This window comes from Nylanderia fulva, unplaced genomic scaffold (assembly GCF_048542155.1).
Source record: "Nylanderia fulva isolate GAGA-0341 unplaced genomic scaffold, ASM4854215v1 Scaffold54, whole genome shotgun sequence".
Classification (NCBI taxonomy): Eukaryota; Metazoa; Arthropoda; class Insecta; order Hymenoptera; family Formicidae; genus Nylanderia; species Nylanderia fulva.
In genome coordinates, this window is record NW_028190632.1 from 174,172 (window position 1) to 190,237 (window position 16,066).

General features: G+C 34.7%; 1 long non-coding RNA gene across 1 annotated transcript in view; it reads left to right on the forward strand.

Annotated features, from left to right (window-relative positions):
* The first annotated feature begins 346 nt into the window (after positions 1-346).
* The window catches only part of LOC146721153 (uncharacterized), a 72,794-nt gene continuing 57,074 nt past the window's right edge, over positions 347-16,066 (forward strand). Inside the window, exon 1 of the long non-coding RNA XR_014925774.1 lies at positions 347-608. This is a non-coding gene — a long non-coding RNA (uncharacterized LOC146721153). The remainder of the gene's footprint in view (positions 609-16,066) is intronic.

Here is a 16,066-nt window from a genome sequence, read left to right on the forward strand (position 1 = left end):
ATATATATATATATAACCTATATTTATAAACTTTTTCTCAAAAATATTAAATAGAAGTATGAACATTTTTACATAAAAACTTGTATAGAAGTCATAAATTATATATTTATATTTATTTCTTTCAATCTATTCTCTAGCTATTTTACGACATCTGAAAAAGGTTGTATTAGAAAAGATTCATATCTTTATCATCTAAACATTCCATTATATATTTTTTATATTATCATATAAAATTGTAGCGTTGTTTCTTTATTTCGAAAATCGCGGGTTAAATATATGAAGTATTCAAATCGGACCAATAGCGTGCGCGCTTACAAGACGCCATATTAGTTTCGCGCCGGTCGGATCGGATGGACGTGGTGTGAAGCCGCTCCGTGTTTTTCGCATTTTTTATCCGGTAAAAGTACATCGCGTGTGCAAAAATGTGTCGGGAGTGTCGCGGAAGCTGCCGGGTGATCGTTGTATAGCAGATTAATCGTCATGCGCGATCGAAATTCGCTGCGTTTTTCCGACATTCGTATTCACGAGTGAGAGCCCTCGAATTGAAGTTGTGCAGTACAGTCGCGATGGAAAGTTGCTGCTCGCGCGGGAACTCGCGGTACTGTCCAGTGAGTAAATTTATCATGGCTGCATCATGATTAATCACCTATTTATTTCCAATCATCCAGTTATTATTCTCGCAACGTAATAATCGTGTGCTTTCTTAAATGTTTGATGATGATTAATGAATCTGAAATTATATATGTATAGAGAATAAAACACGTACACAAGGCTGTTTTTATATATATAACTTAATTTGCAAGAAAATTTATAGCTTATTTGAAATTATGAGAATATTAAGATTATTGTAATATCTTTAAATTTTGTAATATTTTTTATTTTTCTAACAAAATTGTATCACTAATAAAATAATTTAATAATATAAAATATAAAATTAGGAGCAAATATTAATTCTGCATTTTTACTACATTTAAAATTGAAAAAGCGTGATTATTAACATGTGATTATTAATATATATTATTAATATTATGCATATGTATATATACTGATATGTGTGATTATTAATGTGTTATTAATAAGTAATAGCACATTTAAGAGAATATATGGATATAAAAATATATAAGCCGCTTATTTCAAAAAGTGGTTTAAACTCAACGTCACAAAGTTTGCAAAAATTGAGTTATATTTGCAAATTATTGGAATTTCCATTATGTTTAAGCATCATTCTTATACTACTTTAAAAATGAACGATTCGCATAATTCTAGAGTGATATTATACAGATATGGCAATATAATATTATCGTCTCCTGGGACGCGTACTTTATTCCTATATTATCTTTCATCCTATACTATAATTAATAGTGTAAAGAAGAACTCGATTAGAGAACGGCGCAGTAATTAACTTAGCTATTTCACTTAGCTGGTCGCATTGAAATCTCGTTGCCGACGTAATTCTGGCTCGCAATATTCTATAGTTCCTGGTAGCTTCACATCTCTCATCGCCTCCGGCTCTAGATTCTTGTTCCGGTTCGTTCCCGTAGCCGTAGAACATTCATTTGCCCGAATGTTATCGAGTCATCGGTAGGGACCAGTCCGCAGTCGGGGATTCCGCTGTCTCGCAAAATGATCGTACCTTCGTGATAAATTATTTAGCATTTTGCGCATTGCCTCTAGGGATTCGAAGCGCATAGGGATACACCGCGATCGATACCGGTTCCGTTTGATTACGCACTGCAAAGTACGTGAAATTAGCAAACTTCCCGGTAGGATACCCGCATGCTCGATTTTCTCTCTCTCTTTCACTCTCTCCTTCCCTTTCTTCCACTCTCTTTCTCGATGAATGCGTTAATTACTTTTCCAACAACGCAACCAGCGAAGTAATTTTCTCCGTGTTGTCTTCCGCAATGACAGAGAATTTCTCAGACAATGTTTGCTCGTTTGCGTACAGGAGCTTTTTCGTTTGCGATTTCCTTTGTGACTACGATAGCTTATATACTAGTTTGTAAATCGCGCGATGGAGGAACCGCGAAAAGCTTTTTCGCAGCAACTTCGCCAAATTTCACCCTTTTCCGCCGTAATCGTATGCAACACGCGTGCAACGTGTTCGCTAACGAAGTCTAAGTACGTAATCAAAGCTTATAATATTAAATGTACAACCAAAATTGCAGTTTCAGCATTATGGATTCTCAAAAGTCGCGACGATATTTCGTAATCTCGACACCTCATGCTTTCATTGACGCAATAATTTTAACTTAGTTGAAATTTTCGAAGAAGCTTATACGCAAAATATATATATACAAAAAGCTTTTATTTATATTTTATAATAAATTTTCTCTATAACAAAAAATTATTTTTCTTTCATTTTTATATTATACATAAAAATAGTAATTTTTATTATAATATACATACAGCATATATTATTAAACTGTATTTTATTATAATATAAAAAATATAACATGATATGTAATATATATATATATATATATATATAATTATTTTATTATGACATAATATTGTCATTTTATAATATTATTAGTATAATTAAAGAATTTAATAAAATAAATATTTGAATAATTATTTTATATTATTTTATATATGAAATATTTTCTTGTATATAATTTGCAGTTTTGTTTTATAAACTTTGTCTTCTCAAAATTTTAATTAAAATGACAAAAATATGATACATCCGTATATATATGCATCATAGTAATATAATCTTTAATAAATATGCGCAATAAACAATAAAAAATGTGTCTAGTTTAATTAGTCAACAATTTTTTGCCAAGTTATAACGTTTTAGATTTTAGAACTTTAGTAATGCAATCATTAAACGAAATGCGTAACTAGTAAGCGAATATGGTAGAAAACGCACGCTATAATCAGCTGATCATCTGTCAAAGTGGCGCTTTTGTTAGTAGCGCCGCATCGCGACATGATCATGAATCGATACAATCGATATTTGCGCGCGTAAGTAAGGGTAGGTCAAGATACGTATCTGTAGCTGATCAGCTGATCGCCTGTCATAGTGGCGATGCATCTGCGTAGCTGCGCCGCGTCACGACATGATCGCAAATCGATACAATCGATATCTCCGTTTAAAGATATCGTAGCAATTTGAAATAAAGCATTCTAGAAAGCTAAAACTTTCGCATAGCTCGTAAAATATATTTATTATTATTTTTTAGAGAATAATTCGCGAAGAAACATTTGTCTAATTGTGAATTAAATATGTTAAAAAGTTTCTTATAATATAAAATTATATATCGTAATACGTACATATATTTGTGCGTTGCCTTTTAAATGTAATTTATAATATTCTAATTCTATTTATTAGCAAGAACTATATTGCTATTAGCAATATAATACTTGAACTAATTCTATATAGCTGTTGTGATTTATTTGAAAAATAGTTGTGTGTGAGATTTACCTCTGGTGTATACAATATAGTTTTTCAATTATTTATCGTTGCTTAAAATATAATTTAAAACTTTTTATTATCTCTCGTCACGGACATCATAAATTCAAGTGAAGATTATACATGTACTAACATTCAGACTGATTCGAAATTTTTACTAGTAATCAGAATCAGGTTGTGAGTCTAATTGTGTTTGCGAATCTCGTTCGTAAAACAACTGAATCGCTGATATATCGCTGATTTTGTCAATCTGCGGAAGATCACGTAAAGTGCGAAACGTTACCCGTTCACGTAAGTAACTGCTGCGATTATAAAAATACTGACAACGCAGTCAATAAATAGTCCCCTACATGGAGATGTATATCCGTCTCTGATATTGTACTTTAACATATTAGTGACTAACAAACACAATCAGAAGACAGCTCATCTAATCTACTATCGAGACGTGCGTGTTTTTTGATCTATATCTGTTTTCTCGTATGTCATTTGTCCATATTTTCTTTTCGTAATATAAAAATCAAATACGACCCTAAGTAACCATATCTTATTTAGTCTTTTTTTCTAATTGATCTCAGAAAGAGTTTATAAAATTTTTCGTTGTCGATCTACATGCCTAAGTATGATTTCTATAGTGTTCAATTACTGAAGTTTCGTTGATCCAACCAATATTATTTATGTCTTATTCGCGTTCATGCCTCTGTTGGCCTACTAGGCATTACAATTGAACTGTCTTATAAACACATGAATGCGTGTTTGTTATCTTCTCGCTTTAAATATTGTCCAGTTGTTGAGATCTATACCACCTACATTTTATTTTACGAGAACATTTATCCATCTATAACGAACAAAGAATTTTTATGCGGTCTCTATCTTTTTTTCTTCTTTGCCTTTTCTAATTCCCCTTAAATATTTTTCGAATAATTTTAAATCAACAGGTAACATCTCGATATTATAATAACTCCAATTTATAAAAAATTGATGTGATGAAAACTCTTCTAGGTAATATTATCTTTTGCATGTGGTGTGAAATGATACGTCCTTTGAAGGTTCTTGACCAGTCTATAATTTGTTAATTTAGTGATAATCAGATTCAGCTTGGTTACTCTGTCGACCGAATTATCTTCTGATTGTAATTATACATGGCATTAGTCTGAGGTCCATATATGTTCAACGAATAACAACTTCCATCAACCTTTGAGATGTCTCAGACTTGAACCAGGCCATATGGTATACGGACCATAGGCCAACTCTGTTAATATGTCTCATGTAAATTAGAAGTCATAATTTATACCCCAAATCTTTCGGTATTTGTATTATCCAGTGATCCATCGTTATACCGTATCGCAAGTCCAGGACGTTCAACAAAACCCACCAGGAAACTCCTATCTCCATCATCTTTTCAACTATGCGTACAAATCAAACTTTATAATTGACTTCGCTTGGGTAACTATCTAAGTTTTGTAAAAACGAGCGCGAGTAAGTGTATCACATGAACTATGATTCTAACTGGATAGTTTTCCTTATGGATTTTCGGTAATCCATAACGCTTTTGGAAGGAGAGAATCACTACAAACGTAATTTATAATATTCTTTTTTGAAATATATCTCCTTAAGCCATCTCCTTCAACAAATCATTCAAATCGTTCTCTATTTTTTGCACGGATTTTTTTTAACAATAGTGTAAGTGTTGACAATCTTTTAAAACGTTTTCCATTTTGTTAATATAATGAGATCTTTCCATTGCCACCTTAGCATTACCCTTGTCCGCGCGTGTGAATAGAACATTCGGATTGTCTTTACAAAATTTTATTAAATCTCTGTGTGCACCAAGTAATTTTTGTTGACTTACGTCATTTTTATCCTTCGTGTTCAGAAGTTGTGCCAAATTTTGGAACCGCGATATTTCTGATTGTTGTGAGATTATTAATATTATTTCGTTTGCTATTACTCTCTATGTCCTTGATGAATTCATGTATCGCTTTCAAATACCGAAAAACGAATTTTTGGGGGGTATAAATTCATATTGACTTCTACATATTTTACATTTGATGACATAATTTATAAACAGACGTTTGGGACCCCTATGGGGTCACCGTTATCACCAATTATTGCAGACCTGGTTATGCAAGATCTTGAGGATACAGTTCTCAAAGCGTTTGAATTTGGAATGTTTGTTTTATTTTCGTTATGTGGATGACATAATAGTGGCCACCTCTATGACTAATATGACTCAGATTGTGAATAATTTTAACAACTATCATGAAAGACTTAAATTCACGGTCGAACAAGAGGTTAACCATAGCTTGAATTTCTTAGATTTATCACTTAAAATTATTAATAACAAAATATATATAGACTGGTATCAAAAAGAAACCTTCTCAGGAAGGACGTTATCATTTTATTCAAACCACCCACTATGCCACAAAATAGGAATAATATATAACCTTGTAGACAGATGTCTATTGCTATCACATCCACTATTTTTTAATAAAAATTTGGAGTTAATTATTAATATACTCAGAAGCAATGGTTACCCTCTTGATCTGATTTTTAACAAAATTAATCATCGGATAGAACACATCATATCTAAGGGGAGCATTATAGAGAGACAGGCCAACATAGAAAGAACAAAAAGTATAAGAAATGACTCGGTCAATAAAAAATTCTTTGTCATTCCGTATATAGATGGGATCTCAGAAATGATTGTTTCCTCGGTAAAAAATAAAAATTGTATGGTAGGGTATAGATGTCTCAACAAACTGGACAATATTATTAAAGCGCAGAAAGATAAAACTAAACATCCATGCAATTCGAATGTGGTTTATAAGATCAGTTGCAATAATTGTAATGCATCTTATGTAGGCCAAACAAAGAGGCAATTGCAGACGCGAATAAAAGAACATAAAAATAATATTAGGTTGGACTCAACGAAACATTCAGTAATTTCTGAACACATAATAAATGAACATCATACTTTTAATTGGGACAATGTTAAGATCATGGACAACGAAAATAATTATTATAAAAGACTCATTTCTGAGATGCTACATATCAAGGAACAAAAAAATGGACTAAATTTAAACAAAGATACTGAGTTACTTAGCGAGTCGTATTTTGATATTTTGGATATATTAGCGAACAAGAAATAATAATAGGACAAATAGGACATTAACGAGTAAAACATAGATATTAGATCATATATAAACACGCACGCTCTCCGATCAAGTAGAGTTTAGAATGAGCTGTCTTTCTGTATTGTTGGTTTGTTATGTGTCATCCTTAATAACTGTTAATAAGTAGCAAAATTATCAAGAAGAACGATGATAGGTAAGCATACTACCAATTGTAGGGGATACATATTATAATTTGGACATGCGTTGATCGGTAATTTTTTATAAATCGCAGCGCCTACGGAACGGGTTAATTTCTCGCATATTAACGATGAAACTATCCGAGATCTGAACAAAATCAGGGATCATATCGAGGCGAACATTGTTGGACAGGACGGATTGAACACGCGTTAGCTGCGCCGCGTCACGACATGATCGCAAATCGATACAATCGATATCTCCGTTTAAAGATATCGTAGCAATTTGAAATAAAGCATTCTAGAAAGCTAAAACTTTCGCATAGCTCGTAAAATATATTTATTATTATTTTTTAGAGAATAATTCGCGAAGAAACATTTGTCTAATTGTGAATTAAATATGTTAAAAAGTTTCTTATAATATAAAATTATATATCGTAATACGTACATATATTTGTGCGTTGCCTTTTAAATGTAATTTATAATATGCTAATTCTATTTATTAGCAAGAACTATATTGCTATTAGCAATATAATACTTGAACTAATTCTATATAGCTATTGTGATTTATTTGAAAAATAGTTGTGTGTGAGATTTACCTCTGGTGTATACAATATAGTTTTTCAATTATTTATCGTTGCTTAAAATATAATTTAAAACTTTTTATTATCTCTCGTCACGGACACATCAATGGAAAAATTCCAAGACGTGACAAGTATTTTTACTGTACATCAGAAGCTTATTTCGGAAGATTGTGCTCTTGCGAAGTGTTTCCGTAAGAACACCTGAATCGCGTGTAGTATCTGCGCGGTCTTTTTTCTGCTGACATGTACGTGCGTGGTCGAAGAGAGCAACGAAAGAGAAAGAAAGTCGCGAAAGTTACGCACGCGCGCAAAATCACGGTAAAGTAACAATGCTCGTTTCTCTCTCTGCAAGAACGTATACTGACAAGAAGAATAACAATAAATAGCCGCGAGCACAAATCATGTTTTTAGTGAGGATACGAAGACTATATACGTTGTGCATGCGGATGAGAATTTTTTGTAAACATTTTCCACTAACGACGTCAGTTTTACGAAGTTTTATTTCAATGTGCCTAAAAAAAAGTGGACGTAAAATATGCAGTATTTATCGTGACGAGTTTTGATCAATTTATTTAACAATTGTGACAATTTTTCTCCCCTGTTTATACTGAATTTTAAATTGATGAAATTCTAATGCAGGCAACACGAATTATCGATTGATAATGTCAAAAGAATTTGAATAATCATCTTTGAAATTTCGCTGCGCGATCCTTGCCAAGGATAATGAATGCGATTTTTTAAACGACGTAGAAGAGAATGCTAGAGCCGATAATTGATTTTCGATGGACTATTATTCTTGGTATTTCAGGAGTGCGGTCGCTTGAGCGATACCTAAATGGTTTCCGATGGAGCGCTTGTTACTTCATTTGCAACGCATGAGTACCATTCACAATTTTACACAACTGAAATAAAGAACATAACAATGAATGATAAAGTGATTATCACGTATTCATCTAATCAAGTCGGGAAGAAAATTGATACTCGAATCGTGTAACGATTTACATATATACATAAATTATATTTGCATCAATTCTAATTTTTCTGATAGATATCATATTTTCGCTAATTTGAATTTATTATAAACAAGAATGATGATGCAGCATCTTTTTTTCTCTCTCTGTTATTCAAATAATATTATACACATCTTTGTATAACAACAATTAATAAATATCTCTTTATAGACGGTTTATTCATATATAATTTTACATATATACCATTAAAAATTATATTTTTTATTTTCAAAGAAATTGATAAAGTAATTAATTAAAATTTATTCGTATATTGCATAGTATCAAATTTCTACTAACATCTACTTTATAACTAACTAAACATCTACTTTATAATTCTTTCAAAAGGTTTCAAAATATTTTTCAATTATCATCTTGCTTGTGTATTGCATAAATATTGACTTCGAACTATTGCAATCAGACGGCAAGACTATACCCCTTGTCATCGTGTAATCATTGCTTCTGTGTTTAAATATTTGCCGTCGAGCGTTTCTCTCCTATGCTTTACACGTATCCCGTGGTTGCTACGTGTAAGGAGTACATGTATTGTAACAGTACACAGTGGCGGTTACCACCGGTTCTACATTTTCAATCATCTATTTAGCTCGTACGAAGTAGACAGCTTTAATTATACGTTCGAGTTTTTACGTTTTTCTTTCGTGCGTTAATTTCTTCTTGCGACTTTGCAGCAGCAATCAGCATAGTGAATTAAGCAGTAGATAGAAACATCTTTTTAATCTGCAGTGCTCGTTAATTTCAATTTCGTAATGACGACATCAGTTTTCATATGTATGTATCGGTCATAATTATTTTACCAGCAAATGATTCGGCATAGGCTGAAAATTAGCTTGATTAAATAACGAACTGGAGCACCGCGACCTTGTCTTAATGATGAAATTGAGAAATTGTACGAGAACGATAGGTAACTCGATTTAGAAACATCCATTGTATAGGGTGCTTCGTTAACCCTGGCGACGCATCGACTTCTCGAGAATTAGGATAGTTACGTTCGGTTGCATCTTCGAGGTTGCTTTTGCACACCTACGTGTGTGCAGCCATCCACCATAGAAGTCTCCTTCTGCATTCTATACTGTGTCTGCGCCTCGAATAGACGTCGAATCGTCCTGTCACATCGGAGACACACACGCTGCTTTTGAGAATTTAATCATACAGTTGGAGAGTAATACGCGCACGTCATCCCGGAGTCTAGAAATCCTCGATTCGCGCTCAGGAAATTGCGGACGAAAGCGAATAACGGAATTTCAGCGCGAAAATTATCTATGGGTTAAGAGAAAAATTTTATATTGTGAATATTAGATTGTGTGAATATTTGAATGTCTCGATTTGCCACGAGGGTGCCAAGAGAGAAATATTGACTTATTGATGTTCGTAAAATCGTTTTGTTAGATTTACGTCTAAAACTTACGCTCTAGACTTATGTCGACAGTAGAGATCGTAGCCTTAAGGGATTCTTCGAGAGTTCGCGCTAATATATTCGAACCGCAACTCATGATAGCTAATATTTATCAGCGGATTCCCTTCTCGCACGACGAAATTCTCTTTTCCGAGGAGTCGGTCGCGCGTTTGCGGCCGCGACGTGCCGTTTGGAAGCTCAGCTGTGAATAAATGAAGGTGACCTTAAAGGTCGCACCTTCGCGAGATGTTTGCACGTACTTTTTCGCAAGCGAGAGCGAATGCGCTTAGCTTCGTTTCCTTCGTTAATCCTCGCGCGAAGGTTCCGCGGCGAAGAAGCGAGGCATCTTGCCTCTCTTCCTTTGCGTGTTTGCCCAGTCTTATTAATTTACAAAGGCGTCGGAAGCTACGGAGTGAGGCAAAGATGCTGGCGAAAGCCGGGGCGAGGAGGCTGAATAAATATCTACGGAGACGAAGACGAAATTCGGGATATCCAGGCAACAACCAAAGTACCGAGCAGAACTAAGCAGAAGAGCACGGTGTAAGATTGTGTTTAATTTATTTCGACTGCCAAGGACCCGAGCATTAAACTTCCACCATTCTCTCCTTCCATCTACCTTATTTGCCTTGCATTTGTTACTCGGCAGGACTGTGAAAGGCCTGGAAGCAGGTTTGTGAAGCCACGCCATCTACTATCACTCGGTTTTTTTTCTTTCGGTACTACCTTCGGTGAACAAGATGCTAAATGTCATAGTTAATTTGATCCCATTAGAGAATTCAGCGCTCGGTTATTAATTCTGGGGACGTCGTGATTTGTCACCCGTCAAAATGAGTCCCGCACTAAGAAAGTATTTGCTTAGCTTGAATTGACGGAGCTGCTTAATACCAATTCGCGGAAATTACACAAAGGATCGTTTAACATCGTCGGGAAAGGGATCGATGTTAAACAGAAATCGCTAATGCGATCGGAGACGATTCGGGTCTTGCAATTTCTCAGATGCTAAGTAGTAGTTCCATAGATTCGTCGTCTCACTTTCCTTTGCGATGGAGTATTTGCATACTATTGATTGCTTCAATATTCAGGAAATCAGTAGTCTGAATGATACCAGTTTAGACGGGTTGTTTCATTTGGAATTAGTATTCTGCTCATACTGCTTGAGTCAGGTTGCCAGGGACGACGTTTGATTTCTTTCGAAAAATTCACACGGCTACAGATTGACGGCCGCGATTTTTCAATGTTCGACTACGAGAATATATGTTTTACCGCACGTGCAAACAGGATCGGATTAAAGGTACGAGCTGGTCGAAAAATCACGAAGAGGAGCAATCGATAAGAAATTCCAAAATAGAAATAGAATCATTTCATTAATTAATTATTTAATTATCTAAATATTTTGCCCACTAATTTTGAAGATATTTTTTTATTATTTTATATAAAATATACATACATGCTTTTAAATTTTAAATTATATTGATTTAATCCCAGTAAACAAAAAATCATTGCTATAACGTTATTATTGTTGTCAAGTATGTAGTTTTTAACATTGTATGCAACATCATTATGAACAAACTTTAACATCGATTTAGAGGTTTCGGTAATGTTGAAATTAACGTTTTTAAAATATTTTATTAATATTATGAGAGCAATATGTTATTAAATAATATTTTTAAAACATTTATAAAACATTAGTTAAAATATTTTTGAAAATATTTATTAATAATATTTTAAACTTATTTATAAAATATTTTATATCATAACGTTTAGAAAATTTATATAAAATTAACATTTTAAAATGTTGATTAAATATTTCTTGCTTACTGGGATTGTATAAAAAATGTTATAAAGAAATTAAACAGTTATTTTTAATTTAAATTTAAATTTAAAAATTTTTAATAATTAAAATCAAGTATTTAAAAATAAATAGTCCAATCTAGAAAAGTAGAAATATTTCATGCGCTCCTGCGTGTAAAATTAGATGACCGAAAGATTAACGTGAAATAGCCGCGAACGAATCGTGATGCGAAATCAAGTCGAAAAGTCCCTTTTCCAGGCTAAAACACGTACGTGACGAGACTAGAATTTATTGATATCACGGAAAAGCGAATTCGTTCAATTTTTTGTCGATCTCAGTGAATTAGAACATGAAATTAAGGCATTAATTTTTTTCTGCTTTAGTTGTCAAAACTCCGGTAGAAAAAAAAACACAAACTTGAGTACAAGCTGCGAAAATATTCACGAAACTTCGTAATTAACTGCATTTTTAATAAGATTTACTTTTTTACTGCCAAAAGTTCAAGTCGTTTTACGTTGAAAATTTTCTCGATCGGGTGACTAAAAACAGCGGCTATCGCGAACCTGTTCCATTTTTCACAAGCTGCGTATATAGATATAGAGAGTCGGAATTTCTTATCCTTCCTTCCCGCTCTTCCTTCCATCAATGTCGATCTTTCTTACATTCTTCCTTTTTTATTCCTTCACATCACGTTCGCACTTCGAATCTATCGTTCCTTGCCATCTCCGTCACTCTTTCCGCTGTTTCCGCGACTTCTTATCGCGTAGTGTCGCTTCCTACACCTATCTATGTGTCCTACTATGCTGCTTCTATCGCATTACGCTATGCCCTTCCGCGCTCTTTGTCCATTCATGCACCCTACTGATTCGCCCTGCTAACCGAATTCGCACACGTCTGAATTTATCTCCTTTGTGGCAGGTGTCTATTCTACACTGTATATACATACTCAACATGGTAAATGCTTTCCTTTTACCGCAGATGCATTTTTCGAAAGAATCGTATCGTATCGTGTTTTAGTAAAAGGATGTAGTTGTCAAATGTTTGAAACAAACTTACGCTTAAAGACACATGTAATTATTAGAAAAATATAATAAAAATTTTTTTCAAATACTTAATTGATGTTACTCTATTAAAAATAATATTTTCGGCGACTTGTGATTTTCAATTTGATGCTGTTGCAAAGATATAATCGAAGACTTAAATTCGTAAAAAAGAGACGACATATGCGTCAATTGGAATTTTTGTTGCGATCCATTTTTACGTTTGTGAGATTATGTACATATCCGACAATACTAAAGTGGTATTTGTATTGTCCGTGTATTTGCGCAACGGACACAGGAAATCCCCATTTGGTCGACGCCGTGAAGAGGCTGACAAGCCAACGGCGGATATTCGCGCCGAGTTTACGAGCCATTTTATTGCGACAGTTTGCACGGACGCAGGAAAAAAAGTGATGAGTAGACAGAGGTCACCGCTTTAGCCTGATAAATTGGCAGGTGATAACACGGACGCGGCTGATGTCCGTGGGGGAAAAAAAAACTTTTCTCGCTTGCAGCTTTAGCGAAGTCTGGACGTATCGCGAATATATCAGGCAAAAGTTTTCTTCGCTCGCGAGATTTTTCTTATTTCATCGTAGATCTATTACGTTCGAAATCTTTTGTTATCCGTGAATATTCATGGGCGGTCTTTCGAATTCGCGACAGTCATTTCATTGGGCGTACATAATTCTGATTGTTATATACGAGAGTCGCGAGAAAGCGCGAGCAATTTCTCGCCTGCGAAGAGGAAGCGCAAATGCTTCAGATAGTTTCGCGAAAGAGCGGTAATATAGTATATGCGCCGCGGAACCGTGTAAATTCAATTTTGTCGCCGACGGCAATCAACCTGCCACGACAATTCGCGCCGCATAACATCACAATTCCCGATACACCGTGTGTGCGATGCGCATAATCTTTTTTTTCCACGATGAACGCGCGATACGATGCGGTGTCCATTGTTTCGGGGACCAACGCGACAACAAAAAAAAGCGTACTCAGCGGACAGAACGGTTCTTCCGTATAATTACTCGCACACGCGTAATTCACCGAGGCTTTGTGCGGAGTCTACGCCGGCTTTGTTTAGTTATTCGCCAGGTTTTCCCGAATTACAAGCGCGCGCATTTGCGTCATTTACCGACGAGCTGCACGGAAGCGCCGTAAAGAATGGACCTTGTTACGTCTCGTTAAGGAGTTTCGCGAAGTTTCGGCCCGCCGCAGACGCCGATCGTCCCTTAATAACCACGAGATGAGTTTACGGTGTACAAGCAACCGGATGAGAAACAAGCAACAGCTCGGCTCTCCATGTTATCGGAACTAATTTGTAATAAACCTGAACCCCAACGTTTTTGCGTGCGCTTGTGCGCGCTGTGACTCATCTTTCATCGCGAAGATGCTAGTTATTTTATTTATAATAAAATCGCGATTGCGCGCATTCATATATTTTTCATAATATGTATTATTAAATATATGCACATGCATGTTAAATGCCAGGTTTTGGAAGAGATTGATATTAAATTAAACTGCAAATTCATTTTCAAAGCAAACTCGTAAAGGTTGAAATTGTACATATATATTTGTCATATAATTGTACGTAATAACAGTTTATGTATAATTATACGAGTGAAAATAATAATATAAACGATTGGCTATACAAAGAGAGAGAGAGAGAGAGAGAGAGAGAGGAGTGAAATTTTAATAATGTTAGTTATTGTCAATGCAGAGAGAACTTTTCATCGGGTTAAAAAAATACAATCCGTCCATATTTTCGTACAAGCGTGAGTTTATACAGTCGATACATGTTTTTTTACGCGACGAACATCTCGCGGGAATATGCGTTGTTGAAATCAATTGGAGCTATTCGTATTCCGAGTCGAAAAATTTTCAACATATTCACCGAAGGGATAACAGGAGGCCAAAGTTGCTCTATCGCAATTAGTATATATATATATAATTCATACGTAAAAATATTTTTATTACGCCTGGCTAATGGTCCAGAATGTAAAATAATACGGTTTGCCTAGAGAGCATGGGTTTCTCTTAACGTGCGTATAGCTTTGTTGTATATCTTTTGAATCAATCGGGATCAGTGAACTGCGTGCATCGAGCACCGATAGTCAAACCAGTCGGCGATCCTGTGCGAATATCGCACTCGCAGAAATCGACCACGCATTTCACGGTTTTGCGCTCGCGATACGTTTCTGCATGTTTGTGTATACATTTGTACAGGCAGCCGCTTTACTATGATGGAAAATGGGCTCGTTTCGCATGGATGCATCTATGAGACGTATTTGTACATTGCGTACATTCGTGAATTATTCTTAGGACCAAAATTCAGAAAAAAAGACATTTAGAATCTTAAATCTATAGAAAAGAATTTTTAAATAAAAAATCTTGAAAGAACTAATATTGAAACTTTATCATTTGTTATTTATTCGAATTAAAAGTTTATATTATTTGGTATACATATATTTCGCTTATGACACTCGGTATTGTGTACGTATGAACAAATAGGAAATAATAGTGTCGAATTAATGTCACATTAGGGAATATAATGCACATGTTACAAATGTGAGGAGTAACTTTGATGAACTATAGGGCACTACAAATGTTATCGCATTGATAATATATGAGATTAATATATTATTGTTGTATAACATATTATGATCATAATGCGCTGCACCGGCATTAACATTTATTATTTACTTGTTACATTTTATTTGGTGTCATGCGCAGACCGCGCAACGTTAAATTTTATTACGTGCATATTATATGAGAGATTGAGTTAGGTCCTATTATATTTTCCAATATCGCATATTATAGTGTCGCTTAATTAAACGCGCGTGAGCGCGTGCGCGCTTTGGACAGGTTTCCCGAAAGCGTCACTATGCATTAAATTCCATTGGCCGGGCCGGTCGCACAGTATTTGACGATTAACTTTAGTGATACAGAGGATGCAATTACTCATTACCTAATTTACGTCGCCTGTAATTTCATCTACAATTAACGATTCTCCGATCATCGAAAATGGAGACTTTATGAATCTTATTCACTCGCGATGTAATGGGGGGGGGGGGGGGGGGTTGAGATTAATAACTATATTTATCAGTCTCTAATTTCTTTGATCTACTTTCATTTATATGTATTTTTCTCTTATTTTTTCCCCTCTTATTTTTGTTTGTTTCTGTCTTTCTTCGCCCTTATTTATTCGCACTTTTCCATCAGCGGGCCTCACTCGTTTCCCATCCAGATACACTTTCGACAAAGTTATCGCCGTCCATTACCCAGGACGATCCTTTATGGCTGTTATTTACGATTATTATTATTGTGCGGTGATGGCTACCGCTATTGCATGGCTGCCGCACATAGAGAAACCATTCTTACAGCAAAGAAAACGAGAGGAACATTACGTTGCGAAAGTTGCAACTTCTCGCGTTTCTTTTTTCAATTTACAATTCGATAAAATTACACCGTTGTAAGTAGCACCGAGGTCTTTAATTAATCTTTAATTTA